The following is a 19,231-nucleotide window of genomic DNA, read 5'->3' on the forward strand; positions in this document are numbered from 1 at the left end:
GTCAATTGGGCTTGTGGTTCCGTGCTAGGATTGCTGGGCCCCAAGAACAGGGGCAAAGGTGTATGGCCCCATGCTAAATCACACTGAGGGAACAGAAACGGTGGGCCTGCTGAGCCCTGGGCTTGCTATCAGTGGATGCATGGACTGTGATTATATTGGGAACTCAGCCCCTTCTTAAAAGAACAAAGCCAAAAAGGCCAACAGGCCCCTTGATATGAAGCTTCGGGTCCAGTGGTTCTGAACCCCGGCCCTACTTGTTAAAAATACTAAGATTTGGGCCCCCTCCCCAGGAATTTTGGTTTGACTGGTCTGGGGTTGGCCTGGCTGTGGATATTTTGAAGAGCTGGTGTGTGCTGGAGTCGGCTTGTACAGCTCAGGAAAGTTCATGGTGTGTGTCTCACTGAAATCGACTGTGGTGGGAGTCTTTACGCCACGGTGACCAGAGCTGACTCTGTCCCTCCAGAGAGCCTGTGGTTAGACATCGACCAGCACACCCCTAAAGAGCCCCATGTCAGTCTAATGGGAACTGTGACATGAGCTGTGGCCTTCACAGGGATTAGTATCCCTGATGTGGGATTTGTTGCCCAGTCTGAGGCAGAAAACTCGACACATTTAGGTCCAAGCTGGTGGGGGCCACATGGAGTAAGAGTAGGAATTTCCGTTCTTCTGATCATCAACTGTGTGACCTTGGATAAAATGTCCTCACCTTCGGGCCCCCGGCTTCCTGTGGATTCCGTAGGAACAGCACTCTCTGCCTTTCAGGAGGGTGGGAAGAACAAATGAGATCCCACAAACCAGTCATCGCTTCTGCCATAGAGTCAGACTCCATAAATGCCATTTGTCCCTCCCTTTGTCTGAAAAGGTACAAAGTACACAGTGTACTTTCTAGAGCCTTCTTCAAGGAGCTGTATCATGACTGACCGCTGATCCCAGTGGGTGTTGGAGAAGGTCTGCTTGGAGGCCATCTGTGAAGAAACACCACGGACCGGTTCTTCTGTGGCCGGGCCTGGGCCCCGGGGGTGGTGGAGTTAATTTTTCAGGTGGAAATGACTCTTCCAACTATGACTGCCTTCTCTGATACAGGAGACTCGGGGGCTGTCGTCTACTGAAAGAAGAAAAGAGCTACATTAATTACAGTCTCACCCATGACAATTTACTCTGACTAAAATCTCACCACTCACCGTTTCATATGATCTCTTTTAACCTGAAAAGCAGCTTTTTTTGCTCCCTTTCTAACCCAGACCCAGTATTTAGCAGGGTAATGGGATTTATGATTTTGTTTACATCAGTCTCCGTGGCGATCCACCATAAAAGATCAGTTGCTTGGCAACTTGGCATTGTGGTGTTGCAATGGAGGGTGGAATTTTTTGTCCCTCTGAAGCGAGGGCTTAAGGAAGAATGAAAACTTCTGCTCATACTTCTCATGAATGCTTTTATTTTCAAGGTCAACCAAATGTTTTTTCAGGAAAGACTAAGGCACTTTTCTTTAAGCGATATACCGTAAAATGTTTCTCCAAGATTATCCTGTCTCCGAGCCGAGGACAACCGGCTCTCGATGCTTTTATTCTGTCCTCGCTGTTGCAAAATTAGGTTTGAGCAACTCTGGGGCCATCATAATGGAGGGGGTCCCTCTCATTTACTGGCATTTTCTACACTCATTAGCAAATGCTTTTTTTTTTTTTTTTTTTAATGAGCTGCTATACACTCTGAATCACTTCTCCTCTTAGAAACCAGTTTCGTTTGGTTTGCAGTTGGTTTACCACGATCCCTTTGATGATGGGGTCAATGTTAGCAGAAGCCTGGAGGGCACAAAACAGGACCCCAATTTCCCTCTGAGGTTCCTATTGATGATAGGCGTTTCTACGAATGATCAAAGGGCCTGTTTTAAAACATGCAAATGCCCTTTCCTGACCTCTTTCTCAACACGGTACACACGAAGGGGAGAAGTTGACTCATACAGATATGCATGGACACAGCCCCTGCTGGAGTGTGGAGTCTGTACTGGGAATCACAACGGAGGTCACAGGAGCTAATGAACACCTGCCACGTGCTTCACACACAGCACCTTGCAGGATTCTTGCGACGACACTCAGCCACATGTAATCTGCCGGGCGGCCAGTTGCGGTTATCCTGGCAATCAAGACCCCCACTGCCAGGCGATGGCTCCCTCATCGGCCCATGCCTCCCTGCCTCCAGTGGCCACCACTAATTTCTCCCTACTGTTGTTCTCTCAAGCTAAACTCAGATCTCAGCTTCTCATGGTGAGGGACCCCCAACTGCCCCGGTCACACCCTGGGTCAAGTTTAACCCAAAGACATTTCTGCATCCCTACGAGATGTGATAATAATCCACTGGGTTGTGACTAATGCGTAGTATGCTTCTCGAACCTGAACGTGCGTGAGATCACTTGCAGGTCATGTTCACGGGCACACGCCAAGCCTCACCCTCAGAGCCTCTGATTTAGCAGGGCTGGTGGGTTTAGGAGATGTTTGATGAGCTACCTTACGATGCCCAACTTTCATCTCATTTCTTGCCAAGAATTTGGCAGCTTTTACATGTGTCGACTGTTGACCATTTACATGCATTGTGTAACATTTGTGGAGTGATTTATGATGGACATGCACTGTGTCATTTGGCCCAGTGGGGTACGGTTTTGCCTATTTTACAAATTAACCAGTGGAGGCTGAGATGGTTCAAGAGCTGGATATAGACCATAAGCCAGGCCTTTGGGTGCTAAGTCCCAGTCTGTTCACTCCATGGGAGCTGCCCAGCTCTGTTTCCTGTCATGAAGTTGTCTCAGTATTATGAGGCGGGGGGACACACACTCCCTGAGGAGACAAAGATGGAACCTTGGTGAGGAAAGGAGTCCCAAAATGGAGGCTGAAAGCTTGAATTCTGACCACTCGGTTGGCACCCAATTCTCTATCCCTTAAATAGAGATAATAGTATTTCTATCTCAGAGGCTGTGCAGAGAATTAAATGTGTGTTGTGGGTTTGTCCCAGAGTAAGCTGTTACTAGAATTCCCAGTAAATAAGAGAAGATACAAACAGTACAAGGACAGCAAGACCACTGCTCACATTGATTCTAGATGTTTCACAGGCAAGGACACGCTCCTGTGATTTCTGTTTAAGTCTGAAATGTTCATACAATTTTCAGAACATCACTTTTTGGAGGAATTAAATCTTGGTTGCGAGGCAGTCCTTCTCATTTTGGAACATGACAGCCCATGGCTGGATGTCATTTTGTTTCTTTTCTTCCTTTGACTCAAATTAAAGCATTTGAAAAGGGGTTGAAGAAATTGGTTGTTCAGCCGGCTCGTGTGTAAGCATGTTACCAAAGTGTCAGGGATGGCTAGAGAAAAAGACTAATAAATTCTAGCTATCAAGTACTATGCACCAACCCCAGCACTGGTGTGCAGAAGTGGGAGGTGGGAGGAAACCCTGCCCAAAGCTTGCGTGGACCCACTCAGCTGTCTCCAAAGCCAGCTTCTTAATGCTCTGCTGTGTTGCCATGCCCCTCAACCCAAGACCAAAATCTACCACTGATTTTTTAAAAAAATCCAAATTTGGGAAGAGAAGCTTCTGCCTTCTTTCTTTCTTTTTTTTTTTTTTAAAGATTTTATTTATTTATTTGACAGAGATAGAGACAGCCAGGGAGAGAGGGTTACACAAGCAGGGGGAGTGAGAGAGGAAGAAGCAGGCTCATAGCAGAAGAGCCTGATGTGGGGCTCGATCCCACAACGCTGGGATCACGCCCTGAGCCGAAGGCAGGTGCTTAACCGCTGTGCCACCCAGGCGCCCCTTCTGCCTTCTTTCTTATCCAAGTTCGGGCTCTTTTCTGAGCTGGTAAGTCCAAGTGCATTTCATCTTGAGTTTCATCTCATCTTGAGTTTCTTGCCTCTAAAGCCCAATGTCTGAGTGAGGAGAGTAGGGACGTTTGAGGCAAAGAAAGGCAAAAAACAGAGAGCCCAAGCCACTGATGCTTTAGGAAAGGGGTCCAAACCTGCGACACCCAAGGCCAGTGTCATTAGATGATAGTGTGGCTGGTTGGAAGGCCACGGGTGGTGGGTGCTGCATGGGCAATGGCTTCCCTGGTGATAGCTTGGGTTTGTTGGGTAGTCCTGGTGCCAATTACGTGAACTCTCAAGCTTGCTATAACTTTGGAGTGTCGGTGGCACTGCCTGCGAAGTTCCCTCTCTCAGGGCTGGAAAGATCCTGATATGACCCCTTAAACTGGGTGACTCAAGCTCCACAGCTGATGCATCAGCTCATGACGTCATCAAAAGAGCAGCTTGCTCTTTACAGCTGCTGGTATAAGGAGGCATCCCACAAGGTAACTAGAAATAACTACATTTTCCAGACATGGAAACTGGGGCTTAAGGAAGTTCAATAAGGTGCCCAAGAACACATAGCTGGTAAGTAAAGGGTTCGGTGAAAACATCCACACCTAAATCTGCCAATTTTAAAATACATGTCCTTTTCACTGTTCTCTGCTGACTTTCATGAGGAGGCCCAGCTCCTGGGAATCTTCTGTAGTAAGAATGGGCCGTTGGGAGAGAAGGTGCTGGTGGAGTGGCCGTGGTCTCCCTGAGCCCACTTTCTCCTCAGGCCACCTGGCAGAGGAGCTGGTGGGGTTCCATAGGTGTGGAAGGGGGTTGAAGGACATTCATGGACCACAGTAGTCATGTCCTTTTACCTAGATTTAACTGGGACCCAATGTGGCTTAAGTGATGATGATGATGAGGGAATGCTGACCTGGCTTGAGTGAAAAAGAAAGAGCAGGAACAAAGTGAGTGAACGAGCTAATGCCGCTCAATTTCACTGTACTTGGCTCTGCTTCAAAAAGTCCAGGTGGAAGGTATAAGTGGCTTTCAACATGAATGGATCTCTAGGACGCTTCTCTGAGCAAAAAAGACAGATGATAGAAGGGTAGCATACCATTTTTGTAAAGACACATAATTCCCACAAAGATACTAAGTGTCTGAGAGCAGATATGTGACACACTTGTGTGTATACACATGTGTGCCCACATGGATCCAGCAGGAGTCACTCCTAACTTGGGCTATCTCAGGGCGTGGGATTGGAGTGGTGGACTTAAAACCAAATATTTTACTTTTTAAAAGTAGAGTGGATTTGTGTGTTATTTTTGCAATTAAACACTAAATTAAAAATAATAGTTAAAAAAGAGAAAGCAGCTTGTTGTAATGACCACCACTTGAGGGGTGCCATTTTGACAACTCTGCATTGACCATCCCCTGAATAACTGAGGCTCGGCGGCTCCTTGCTGCAGCTCTGTAACTTCAGTCTTTGACTTCGAAGCAAAACAGGGGGAGGCTCTGCCAAGTTCCCATTGCCCTTAGGGTTTGGGTGAGCAGCATCCTTAGTATAAAGTAAGGAAGTCTTTCCCCCTGGGCTTGGTGGCCCCTCACTTTCTCATAGGCCCTTTACTCCATCCATTCCCTCCTTTTTAAGTGTCTTTAATCAGTTTTGCTACAGGAAAACTAAACAGTGAAGGCTTAAAGTGTCTTTCTTTCCAGACACATCTGGATTTTCCTAAGGAGTAAAGAGAGCTTTCTGGAGGAAATGATGAGCATAGTCTGGGACACTGGCAACTGGGTTTTATGCCAGTGCTCCCACAGTTGACGTGAGAGTCTGATTTTGCCTCAAGCCAAAGGGAGAAAGGAGACTTGTGGTCTGTAGAGCATGCAGATTCGTTTTAACAGAGAATTCCTTCTCAACTCATTAGCCACAGGATTAAGCAGGTACTCTTTTTCCCTTCCCTTTAATCTCTGATAATCCCAGATAATCTCTGCACTGAAGATGACAGTCTTCAATGGGGTTGACTCATCCATCCCCAAGGTTTGAGCAGCCAGATGCCTGCTGAAGTACAAGCTGTCTCCCTCTGGGGCCGACTCCAGTGTTTGGCTGGGACTCTGGAGTTGGCAAGTTGACCTGCTGTCAGAGTACAATTTTCACCTCTCCCTTGATTGTGTAATGGACCTGCAGTCTTAATAATCCAAGAGTCCAAACCACACAGTCTGACAGAGCGTGAGGGGCCTGGATCTCATGTACCTTTCCTTCTTTCCTTCCTATTGGAACAGCAAGAGAGGCCAGACTTCCTTGTTGGGTATTGAAGTCGCACAGCATGGTAAAAGATTTGGTGAAAAATGGACATGACTGGTGAGTTTGAGGAGCATTTGGAAGACCAAAGGGATGGTTCAATTAAAAACCACTACATTTTATTTTGATACAATCGATGACAAGCCAGTCATGCCTGAGAACAATCTTTATTCCTTGCTGCCAGTATCTGGCAGTTGTCCTTTCCTTGATGAGACAGCTGGTGTAGGGAAAAGAATATGGATTCTGGAGGGAGGAAAACCAGAGTTCAAATCTCATTTCTGCGACTTACTAATGGTGTGATCTTGGACAAACCATTCACCTCTCTGAGCCTCAGTTTCCTTGCCAGGGAAATCAGTCTTATAATGGCCACCTTCCACAGCTGTAAAGCTTAGAGAGGATATATGTTTAGTCTTCCTGGCACATCTAGGTGCTCAATAAATGGTAGCTACTGCTTATCATATCATCATTTACACGGCATTAGTCAGGACTCATAGTCACAAGTGACATCAGCCTAATCACAATAAGACATAAGGAAAAGGGAATTTATTGTTTTATCTAACTGAAAAGTTTAGAACTTCAGGCATGACTTAATCTAGGTTTTCAAATTGATTTTCACGAGGAATCAATCTTTCTTTTTCTCCACATCTTAGGCTGCTTCCCTTTGAGCTGGTTTAATTCAAATGACAGCAAAGATGGACATCAGTAGATCGAGATTTATATTCTAACAGCTTAGCGACCTTGGGGGAAAAAAGGAAATGTTCTTCAATTGCTTAGCATATTCCCAAATTATCCTAATGTGAGTGATTTAGGTATATCTTCCCACCCCTAAGCTACTTATTGTGTCCAGAAAATTGGAATATGTTAGTCATGCTACAGTCATGTGTCTGACCTTGGATCCTGGTAAACACTCATGAACCAGAAGGAGGGTTGAGGGGATGATTCTAAGGAGAATTGGGATGGGTGCCATTATCAGAAGAAGGGATAATAGATTTTGGGCAGGCACAAACAAAAGACCCTGATTACAGGGGCATGTTTTTAGTAGATTCTCTAATTGTGAGACTGACAGCCTTGGGAGATTACAGTTCAACAGAGGGTTGCCATTAAGTTCCTTAGCTGTTTGTAAGTTTTCTAATTTTCTAGTTTTTCAGAAATGCACAAGACTGAGCAAATGAACAAGTACTTCTTAATGGGTATGCGGGATTATAACTTGAAAGTGCCCAGCACCCTAAATTTCCATGGGAATGATCATCCTGGAGTTATTCATTTGTTTGTTTTAGGTAAGCTCTATGGCCAATGTGGGGCTTGAACTCATGACCCCAAGATCAAGAGTCACATGCTCTACCAACTGAGCCAGCCAGGAGCCCTTATGCTGGAGTTTTAAAAGTAATTAGAGTGGACTTCTAGAAAATGTTTTTCAGCTCTTACCATCAATGTGGTGGGAACTTAGTAGACACCCTGGCCCTGCAAACTGTTTTAGGCATATTGTCCCTAGGACATATGCTATTTCTTCTGTATTAATTGAGTACCTTTGAAAATAGAAATTCCTAATATACTAGAAGGTTCTCTTGCCATCGGAGTACACTGGGTTTGATTTGCTCTGATTCCACAATCACTGAGCAGCATACCTTGAAGACAGACAAAAACCCTTACCCCAAGGACACAACAAGTGCCCAAACGAATGATGTGAGACAGAATGTGGATGCTATTGAAAATATACAAAGGTGTATATGGGGGATCCAGAAAAGGATAAATATTTTGGGAGCTTAAAAACCTTTCATGAAGGACAGCACATGGAGATGGACTTTGAAGGGTGTGGTGATGTTGGCGAAAGCTCTACTTGGCAGAGAGAACCTGAGCAGATGTCATGATGGGTTGTTTCCTGTTGGTCTCTGCCTATAAGTAGTGATGCTATCAGCTAAGATTGCCTGGGAGTCCTGGAGGGTACATAGCATGTCTACAGAGCAGTGAGGTTTAGGGTGGGGTGGGGGAGAGAGAGAGAGCGCGAGCACTTGTGAGAGAGCAGACCTGGGGTTTGGCAGTTATTGGGGCTGAGGGTTGGGTGCCTCGGGTTTGTAGGTTCCTTCTTTATTGGTGAATTTAAAACATAAGAGTGGAATTAAGGCATGGGAAGGGAAGAGTGGGGTTACTCAAATGGTCACTTATCTAGGTCACCCAGAGCTTTCTCAAAGGGGAACTTCGTGGGTGGGGGCAGCCTGCCTCCTTATCTGCTTGTTTTGCTAGTAGCTGTGTCACACAGCTGGCAATGTTGTCTTTGAAATGGAGGCCTTGGCGATCCAAGTTTAATAACAGCCACTTACACTCCGAGGTTGAAGCCTCCAGAGGATTTCTTCTTTCACAGCCCAAAATAAGAACAATGGGATTTCAAGGAGTGCTGCTGAGCTCACAAAATGTCCTCGCAAGCATTTTCTTTTTCTTTTTCTTTTTCTTTTTATTTTTTATTTTATTATATTATGTTAATCACCATACAGTACATCCCCAGATTCCGATGTAAAGTTTGATGCTTCATTAGTTGCGTATAACACCCAGTGCACCATGCAATACGTGCCCTCCTTACTACCCATCACCAGTCTATCCCATTCCCCCACCCCCTCCCCTCTGAAGTCTTCAGTTTGTTTCTCATAGTCCATAGTCTCTCATGTTTCATTCCCCCTTCTGATTACCCCCCTTTTCTTTATCCCTTTCTTCCCCTACCGATCATCCTAGTTCTTATGTTCCATAGATGAGAGAAATCATATGATAATTGTCTTTCTCTGCTTGACTTATTTCACTTAGCATTATCTCCTCCAGTGCCGTCCATGTTGCAGCAAATGTTGAGAATTCGTTCTTTCTGATAGCTGAGTAATATTCCATTGTATATATGGACCACAGCTTCTTAATCCAGTCATCTGTTGAAGGGCATCTCGGCTCCTTCCATGATTTGGCTATTGTGGACAATGCAGCTATGAACATTGGGGTGCATATGGCCCTTCTCTTTACTACGTCTGTATCTTTGGGGTAAACACCCAGTAGTGCAATGGCTGGGTCATAGGGTAGTTCAATTTTTAACTTTTTAAGGGACCTCCACTGTTTTCCAGAGTGGCTGTACCAACTTGCATTCCCACCAACAATGTAGGAGGGATCCCCTTTCTCCACATCCTCTCACAAGCATTTTCTATGGATCTGAGAACAAAGTCTCCCAACCAGTAGACACACTCTCTCTTACCCCTTGCGTTGGATCTGGGATTCTGGTTCAGGGGTGTCACCTGCCTTGTAATGAATGCATTTCTCTGTCCCCAGAACTGGCCTTCCTGCTTTCCAACCTTTCCTTGAACTGTAGGCTTTGCAGCTTGACCTGGGGGTCAGATCAAAGGCATTACAAGTTTCAGAATCTTACCATTGCTAGCACATCAGCATTACGTGTAATGGATTAAAATTCAGAGGCAGAAAAGACTAGATTCTCTCCTTCTCCAAGCTGGTGGGAACCCAGTGTCCAACAAGGCTCTACCTGAGAGATGACTCTCTCAGAGTCATACAGACAGGAATTTTCAACAGCCACTTAAAGAGCCTCCTTCACCCCATACATTTTTATCATGGCCTATGAATTTATGTCCCAGAAAGTCTCTTAAAGATGAAAAAAATTTTTACTTGGCTCCTGTTCTGTGTTATAATTTAGCTGAAAGGCAATGCAGGAGAGCAGGCTGTTTTGAAGGTCTAAGATTGGAACTGGGGTTCTAGGCCACTGGATTTTAATTGACACCACGGCATGGCAGCACATTTCTGGCTTTGGTCAGGTTCTCTTTTGCTCCCTTGGTGGCCACCTCTCCATTTCTGAAAGGAGATCCTTATTCTGCAAATAAACTAATTAACAGAACAGGGGCAATTTCCTGCTCTCGGGGTCCTCTTTCAAAGGCACTGAGTTTGGTTCCCATCCCTTGGATGCTATCAAAGATGAGTTTCAGAAGAGGAAAAAAAATCCCCACTAGGCCAGTGGGTGATTCAGGGCCCCCCCAAAGTCTTCCCTGGGGATCATGTCCCAACATTGGTCTCTGGCAAGCATCTTCTCTTCCCTCCTTTACTAGCCAGGCCCTGGCTCTGAGAGGCACTTCCCTCTCTACTCAGCCCGTCAGTGTTTATTTGAGGGGGAGATACTCATGTGACAGGGGAGATGTTTATTGCTCCCTATCTAGATTTAGTGGGAAGGGAACAGTGGAAGCTGTCTTGCATCTCATGTAGTGTCTGAATTCATGGACCCCATTGCCACCCAAAAGGGGAGAACTGGTTTTAGAATTGAAATTGCTGGTGTGCCATTTGTGACCGTGCCAACCTAAACACCTTTCATATAGAAACCCCAAACATTCTACCCGTGAAAGCCACCAACCTAAATGAGAAGGATTAGAGACCTCCTGATATTTGGAGATGTTGAAAAAAAGAGAAAAGTGAAAGCAATGTGCTCAGTGGGTGTTGGCCCCTGAAAGCTGTGGCCACAATAAGGTGCCAGGGTGACAGGATTACACCAGGAAGAGGAAAATATCTGTACCCACAGGCTGGACAGGAGAACCGTTGAAGGAAAAGAGGAAGTTTGTGATTGGAGGGGTCTTAGCCAAGTGGAGAGTCTGAAATAAATAGCTTTGCTTGGCTGTTCTTTATTTCTCCTGTTGGCAGAGTTTAGGAGTGGGGTGAGTGAGCTGGGCTGGGTGAGGAAGGGGAATCACTGCAGACTGACTTGTTCTTGGATGCTTCATCAGTGGCCACCTGTGAGAGGAGGGTCCGGCAGTCGGCTTCCCCGGGAGAGGTTCCCTTTGATCCACTAGGAAATTTCTGCAGGAGTTGTTAGAAGGATGGATTATCAAGAGGGAAATAAAAAATACAGGATGCCAGTTTTATTTGGCTTTCTCTGTGTGTGTGTGTGTGTGTGAGAGAGAGAGAGAGAGAGAGCGAGGAAGGGGGAGGAAGGGAGAGGACAGGGTGGAGGGAGAGAGAGAGAGAGACACTTCAGCTAGTGATGGTTTTTCCTTGCCTTGTTCATGGAGACACACACTGAGGTTGTGAAGCATCAGGTAGTTTACTAAAGTCCTTGGTGAGCTCCTGGGGTAAGTCATCCTCATCAGAAAAGCGCACTTGCAGGCACAGGTCACCAGTGAACTTATATCAACAGTGGGGAGTACAGTTCTAAGCCATTCCTAGACTTGATTCCATTTGATCCCATAATACCTCCCATGGTGGACAAGGCAGGCATTTTCATTTTTTGTTGTCTCACCTTAGATGGGGAAACCAAGGTGCAGAGAGTTTGGGTCTCCAGCCAAGGGCCCGCCTACCCTTTGGCAGAATCCTGTTCTCACCTCCTTTATAGGTTATGAGCTCATGAAACAGCTTTGCTGGGGAATTGGAGCTACTTGAAAGGTAGCATCTGGACTAGCAGTTGTGATTCCAGGGGGCCCATCCTGAAGGCAAGGAACTGATTTGCCCACCTTTCAGGGAAGGACAAGCTCGACAAACACAAAGCTTTAGCTTAAGGTGTGCTGCTTTTAAGGGAACAAATCCCAAATCTTGGACCATGGGCAATAACTCTCACTAGAGTCGGGCAGCCCCTCTCAGCTTTCCGGAAACATGACTTCTTACTCACCCTCCATATCTTGAGCATCTCCTGCATGCCAGGCACTAGAAAAAGAGCAGCGCCCAAAGCAGACAAGAGCCCTCTGTCCGAAGAGCAGAGGATGCAGGATTATGAAGTAAAATTGTGGAGTGTCACATGGCGGTAAGTGCTGTGAAGAAGAATAAGAGAAGGGAGGAGGGACAGGGAGGAGGGACAGGAGGGAGCAGGCATTGTATTTCTGAGCAGAGTGGCTGGCGAGGTGTTGCTGAAGGGGTGCTATGTGGTAAAGATGTGAAGACAGTGAGGGGTGAGTCAGGCAGGTACCTGGGGGAGAACATTCCAGGCAGAAGGAACAGCAAAGAGGTCATGTTGCTGGGACCATGGGGTGAGGGCTGTGGAGGCAGAGTGGGTCCGTGATGCCCACTGTTCAGGGCCCCATGGCCAACTGAGAGGAGTCTGGCTTTTCCTCTCCGTGAAATGGGAGGCCATTAAGGGTTTGACCATTGGAGTCATATGCTCTGCAATCACTGGCTGGTATTGAGAATAGATACAGGAGAGGCAAAGACAGAAACAGGGAAACTAGGAGCCAGGGCAATAATGGAAGGGGAGATGACAGTGACTGGGTTGTGATAGACTTGATGGATTTTGGGGAGGGTGTGAAGGAAAGCAGAAGTCAAGATGAACTGGGGGTGCCTGGGTGGCTCAGTTGGCTAAGCATCAACTCCTGATTATGGCTCAGGTCATGATGTTAGGGTGGTGAGATCGAGCCCTGCATCACAGGGCTCCATGTTCAGCGGGGAGTCTGCTTGAGATTCTCTCTCTCCCTCTCCCTCTGCCTCTCCTCCTGCTCACTCTGTCTCTAAAATAAATAAATCTTAAAAGAAAATAAAAGGAGAAGAAGAAGAAGTCAAGAAGAACCTAAATTTCCCCAGAGGATGGAAAGATGAAGTTGCCATGTACTAAGTCTGTGGAAAGACAGGACTTTTAGGGGGATTCTTGGAACATTCTTTTGGGCATGTTAAGTGTGACAAGCCTTTTAAACACCCAAGGAGTAATGTCTTCAGCATATGGATCTCATTGAGAGAAGAGCCTTGTGCCTCCAGTATTAAGAAGTCACAGAGAAGAGGGGGACCTTGGGAAACACGTTCTGCTATTTTGGAAATGAGTTTGTCTAGAGAGAGCTACAGTTTAAGTAGCTACTGAAAATTTTACTTCTAATCACCTGCCTGTAGATGAGGTTCCTTTTTAGCATGGGACTTTGCCGGTGGCACTGACCTGTGCCTTTTCATTCTGTTGGGGCAATATGGACTGTGGTGCTTTGAAGAGCCAGAGAAGGACTCTCAGCCCTCAGCATCTCAGGTAGGGTCAGGTGAGGCATGCAGCCAGGTGGGGTTAGACTCTCTTCTCCCTTTAACCTGCTGGCAGAGCACCCTCCAGCAGCTCCTTGAACTCTCCCAGCCTGGATTCCTCATTCATAAAGTCAAGACAATAATGGCATGTGAGTCATAGGATTATTTCAAGGAGTAGGTAATAATGAAAGTGGAAAGCACTTAGCTGAGTGAATATAGTAAGTTCTCAATAAGCATTAGCTCTTATTATTGCTATTTAATATTACCTTTCTTTAAGAGTACTTTGATATTTGAAGTGAAAATTGGCAAAAGGGAGAAAAGTGTCACTGATTACCAGGTGTTGGAGATAAGTTTAAATTTAAAGTAGGCTGTATTTTACTAACTCTGTAAATAAACTATTTACTAAAATCTATGCTTAAAAATAACCAAACTAAAAGGGGAAATTCTTGGTGCTCCAATATTTCTCCATTATTTACTTCCATTAAATACAATTCTATGATAAGCAGCTGACAACGGTTACTCTGTCTAAGGAAACATTGAGATTTCAAAGGAGTTAAAGTAATAAAAATAATCATTTTCCTTTTTCAATATTACTGAGACTAGGTCTGCCTTGGTTCTCACTGCCTCTAGGTCATTGGCTTCTTTCCACTCCCCTCACTCTTCCCTGATTCTCTTAAGAACTGTGAGCTTCCTGGGAGCAGTATCATCCACATCAGGTACATGTCAGGTACCCTCAGCATACAGAGTACTCAGGACATATTTGTTAAAAAAAAAAGTTATTGGTGACTGATTCAATGATTGATCGACTGACTGAATGAAAGAATGAAACTCAGCCCTTTCCAGTAAACTCTCCATGAGATGGAGAAGAAAACTGTTCAATAGATCAATTAAAATACACTGTGATTATTAAGGCAGACAACTTACATAGGCAGGAGGTTTGAATTGGAGTGTGAATCCAAAGACCTGAGCTGAGCCGGTTTTAAGGGAATCAACTTCAGATGCTCAAATTCCATATTGACTGAAAAATGGCCGTGTTGGGGTAAGCCCGTTACCTTCCTCAACTCCCAAATCACCTGGCTAAAGAACGGTATGGGCTCTCACTCATTATGAGTCCCTCCATGGGGTCTTGCACAGGGATGTAAAAGTCTTTGGGGCAATAAAATTATGATTCAACATATTGGTGTTGACAAAACTTCTGTAACTGGACACCACTGACCTGCAGAGAACTTAGTATCTTTCTGTTACAGGCTGAGTTCTCCAGAAGCAGAAGCTGAAACAGAGATTGGGGTGCCAGATATTTTTCGGGATCAACACCTGCCAAGGGAGAGGGGAAGAAGCAGGATCGGGTAGAAGAAGTCAGACACGATGCAGGCCTGACAAAGGCTTGGCAACACTTGGGGAGTTCTGGAGCAAGCACTGGCCACCACAGTGGTCCTCCCTGGGCAGGAAAGGCACACCAGCCTGGCTTTCTTAAAGCTGAGCCCAGCCCAAAGGAGTTAACAGTTGGAGACCATCTGCTGGCTCACCTCCCACAGTTGGGCAGCCAGGGTTTCTTTGGAGGGGATCTTCATGGCACATCGTTATGTCTACCGCAATTTCACCGTGTTGCAATTCTGCCATGGGTGAAATGTGGTACCCAGAAAGGAAGTATTTGGGCCTGTGAATTCAGATGTTTTGTAGAGTGAGGCAGTGAGAGCAATGAAGATTTCTGTTCAATAACCTCCCCTCTTCCATCCTCAAAATAATGTCAAAGAATATATACCTCCTAAAGAAAGATTCTCTAACATGAAGCAAAGAGGGGACCAATAAGCAATAACAAAGGTCTACTTTATCAAGACAATTAATTGAAAATGTGGTGCTGTGCCTTCTCGATTTCTAAGGTGGACAGCTGGTCTACCACTTATTTGCCTATGCATTGATCTCTCATCTCTGAATTCAAAATCAGAAGTAAGGTGATTGGCTAGAGTTGGGTATTAACACAAATATTTGAAACTGAAATCAGCTTTTCTTTAACTGAAACTAAATCTGGTTTGGCTGCTTGGCTTCACAATGTGGACTGCTTTGCCAGATAGGTTATATAGCAGACATTTCCCTGAACCGAATCAGCTAAATCTGAAAATCCAAGCTTTAGATGAAAATATATCTAAGGCATGTGATGAAATAAAATAATTTTATGAAAAATTTTGTTAGCTGGAGGCGGGGGAGGGAGGATGAGGAATAGTACTCATAAGTGCAGGAGTTCTTAATTGGGTTGATGAAAATGTTCTGGAATTAGATAGTGGTAATGATGGCATAACTTTGTGAAGATACTAAAACCCATTAAATTATGCACTTTAAAGTGGTGAGTTTTATAATATGTGAATTATACTTCAATTTAAAAAGTAAAAAAAAATATTGTATTGGCAAAGTTGTATTGAAATAACAAGTATTTTAATTTTCCCAACCTTTTCAGTTTAAACAAGGGGCCTCTAAGTAAGTGAGTAGCAGGTATAATTAGCAGTCATCTGAGAAGTTTGGATACAGCCGTTCTGGTGTCTTTCCCAGAATTAGGAAAGCAAATGACTAATGACTGGGTAACAAATATATTTTCAGCTCTCATGGTTTCTAATTCTTTTCTTTCAACAAAACTGAAGGAGGACCAAACTGGTTTGCCAACTGATAGATCACTACTAACTTTAGAGATTGTTATGGAATTTTTGGCATCATAAAACTTCTTGCCTTCATATCTTATTTTTGGAAGAAAAAGATTTCTCAGAGTTTTCTCTCTAGAAATGTTAAATAGGAATAGAAGTGACTCTGGACCTTATCTCATCTTAGAAATGAATAATTTTCATCCATGGATACATCTAATTGGAAAAAAAGGTGCCATTTAAATTTTTTAAGAGGTGAATTTTTAATAGAATTTACTCTTATGTTTAATTATTATTTATGAAAATCTATAATATGTATAGATTATTTATGAAAATCTGTATATGTAATATATATATAATATATTTCTTGATTGTGTTCTGATAATTATTAAAGATTTTATTTATTTATTTATTTATTTGAGAGAGAGAGAGAGAATGAGCAGGGGTGGGCGGAAGGGGCAGAGAGAGAGGGACAAGCAGACTGTGCTCTCAGCACAGAGCCTGATGTGGGGCTCAATCCCAGGACCCTGAGATTGTGACCTGAGCTGAAATCAAAAGTCAGACGCTTAACTGATTGAGCCACCCAGGCGCCCCTCTGATAATTACTGAAGTGATAAGTTGGTCTAGACATAGCTGCTTAAAACTTATAGACTTACAGTGATAATGAAATTAAAATTTCAATGTATTTACATTTTCTGTTACAGAAAAGAATGGTGTGATGACCATTTGTGAAAAAAAATTTCCAACATGAAAGTATATGACAATTGCTAAAATGTACAAAGAATCAGTGGAATGGAAATGTGAGTTCAAGGAGAAAATGGACCAGTAAGTTGATAAAGAAGATTTTTCGTGGGGGTGCCTGGCTGGCTCAGTCAGAAGACCATATAACTTTTGATCTTGGGGTCATAAGTTTGAGCCCCACATTGGACATAGAGATTACTTAAAAATAAGTAAATAAATAAACTTAAAAAAAAAAGAAGACTTCTCATGTATTTTTAAAATCGATAAGTTTCAGAATATAGAGTTGCTCCAGTACTTAGATTCCACTGGCAACATTTAAAGAGCAATGTAATAATTTTATTTTAAAATGCTAATATTTACAATACTAAGGAAATGACATCCTCTGGAACTATTTAAACTTCCAGTAAAAGTTTTTTTATGTCATCTTAAAACTGTGAGAGAGGGTGTATGGATTTTCAAACCACTTCTAGGGAGCACGCAAACCAAAAATTTAGAAGGCCACAGCTTTGGGGGCCGGACAAGGGGCAACTAGATCTGCTCGGATGGGTGGAGCTTTAAGAGGGAGTGATGTGTGAGCTGGACCTTGACAGATGGCGGAAGGTGTCTGCCAGGCGGAGGAGGGCCCTCGGCAGCTGCCAGCCTGGGGAAGCTGATGTTTTGGGGGCACAATGCCAGCTCCTGGCATTCTCACCAGTATGCCCATTACTATAACCTTGAGCCTCATGAATGTGACAATTAAGATCTTGGCCATTTTACAGGGACCTGAGTGAAAGATGAAGCTAAGTGATGGGGTCCACAGTTGAGCCTCCAGGTGACACGGCCACATGCTGACTCCCTGGCGGTTGTGCTACGTATTATTCTCTACTTCCTCTGCCCGTTGGCCAAACTGTAGCACCTTTGTCATTGTTCAGCTGCACCCTGAATTAGCCTCGCTTCAAACCTCACTCTTTTACTTGCTCCCGAGTGCATCTTAGGGTCCACAGTGTGTCAAAAGGGCAGCCTACCCATCCTCAGCCTTCCAGAACTCAGGCTGGCATTTTCCATCCCTGCGATCTGGTGGGGCCAGTCTGAGACCGGATTTGGACAATGGACAAGAATAAGCTTGCAAAGAGCAGTCTTTGGGTTTTGCTGTCTTCGTGGGAAGGAAAACCCTTGGTAAAGTTGGGGGGTTGGGGATGGGTCTTGGGTTGGAGGGTTTCCAATGACCTTGAGAAGAAACTCAGGCTTTTTCACCCTCTGAGTTGAGTTCAGAAGTTTGGAGATGTCTTTGGGGGAGAAAATTTGTGCTGCAGACCTCAAAATTGTGTTTGCGTTGAATAGGGAACCACAAAGCAGGTATGATATTCGAACAAGTTCTCATACTTCTCGGAAACGCTACAATTAGAGCCTGTCCAGGGCGGCTCTCCTGGGGGGGCAGGGCAGCTTTGGAGCAGGGTCCACCCAGAGAAGAACCTCAGAGGCCCTTCCCACCCCCCACCCTCAGCTTGGATTCTGCTTTTATGCATATTTATTTTAAAGTGTGTATACAGATGTGTGGGTTTTCTGGAAGGGATCCGAGAGGAGGGAAGCGAATGTGGCTGTGGAGAATGTTTTGAGCTGCAGCCACCGAGACCCAGAGGAAACGAGTTTACTTTTTCAGGCTTGCCCAGCTGGGCCGTGCGTGTGGGTTGTTAGCTCTGGCACCGGCCGCCAGGCTCTGTAAACACTGCGTGGCCTCTCCCCCAGGACGTGTGTTGACTGTCATGCCTTACTGACTAATTGGCTCTCGCTGAAGAGCTGCGGGCCGCTTCTTTCTGGTCTCCGTTGTTCTGCAGGGAAGCCTTGGGGTTGGTGATGGGCGTCAAGTTATTTGGTTCTGTCCCTTTGTTCATTTCCCAGTGGACCCAATTCATGGCTAAGAGGGACTTGCCTTCTTTTCAGAAGACCTTTGCAGCATCTGTCCTATGGGTCTTTTGGGACAAAGGGCAAGTTTAATTCGCTGCTTTAAGCCAAGTCTTAGACAGGCCATGGGAGGCTCATTACCCTCCAGCCATTTCCTCCAGCTCCCCTTCCCCGCAATCACTATTTTTGCTCCTTTCCGGGTTCCATTTTTTATTTCCCCTCTGGATGAGTGGATTTTCTTTCTGCTCTTTTCATTCCAACTGCCCAGATACTGCTGTGCATAGGGGCGATAAACGTGCATGCTGGGTTAAGTCAGCATGGACGGATGCCAGGTGCCAGGCTCCACGACCAACAAATCACACCCTCTCCACAGCCCTGCTACAGCCCTTCTGAGACTTGTGTCTATAAATTGCGCCAAGACAGGTCGCCTGGAAACTTCCTTTGCCGCTGGCAGCTCCACACCCATGCATTTCCTTTTCCCTGTAAAAGATCCATTCCTAGCTCCAACTCAAGACAGAAGGTTGGTTATATTGACACCTACTGCACACAGACGCTGTATTTTCAGGAAAATATTTTCACCTTTGAAATTTTTCATGTTGGGTCCCTTCCCCTCCCCAACCCTCTGCCTAACCCCTCAAACTCCTGAGGTAACAGTCAACCCAAAATTCCATCCTACAGCTGCACACCCCACCCCCAGGAGGATGCGTGCTTTGGGAAATGTTTCCACTGGTAATGAGGAGCTCCGCAGAGATACTCACGAATTCTCCCTTCAGTGGGGAGAGATGCCTGAGTGCCTTGATGCATGGCAGGCTTTCTGCTTAGCTGATAATCTTGGGCAGGGTTTCTCTCTTCCCTGCCTGCCTTTCCTAGTTTGTGAAATAGGAGACTAATAATTTCCCAGGAGGAAATATACATAC

The sequence above is a fragment of the Ailuropoda melanoleuca genome, chromosome 17, assembly GCF_002007445.2.
Source record: "Ailuropoda melanoleuca isolate Jingjing chromosome 17, ASM200744v2, whole genome shotgun sequence".
In the NCBI taxonomy this organism is placed as follows: Eukaryota; Metazoa; Chordata; class Mammalia; order Carnivora; family Ursidae; genus Ailuropoda; species Ailuropoda melanoleuca.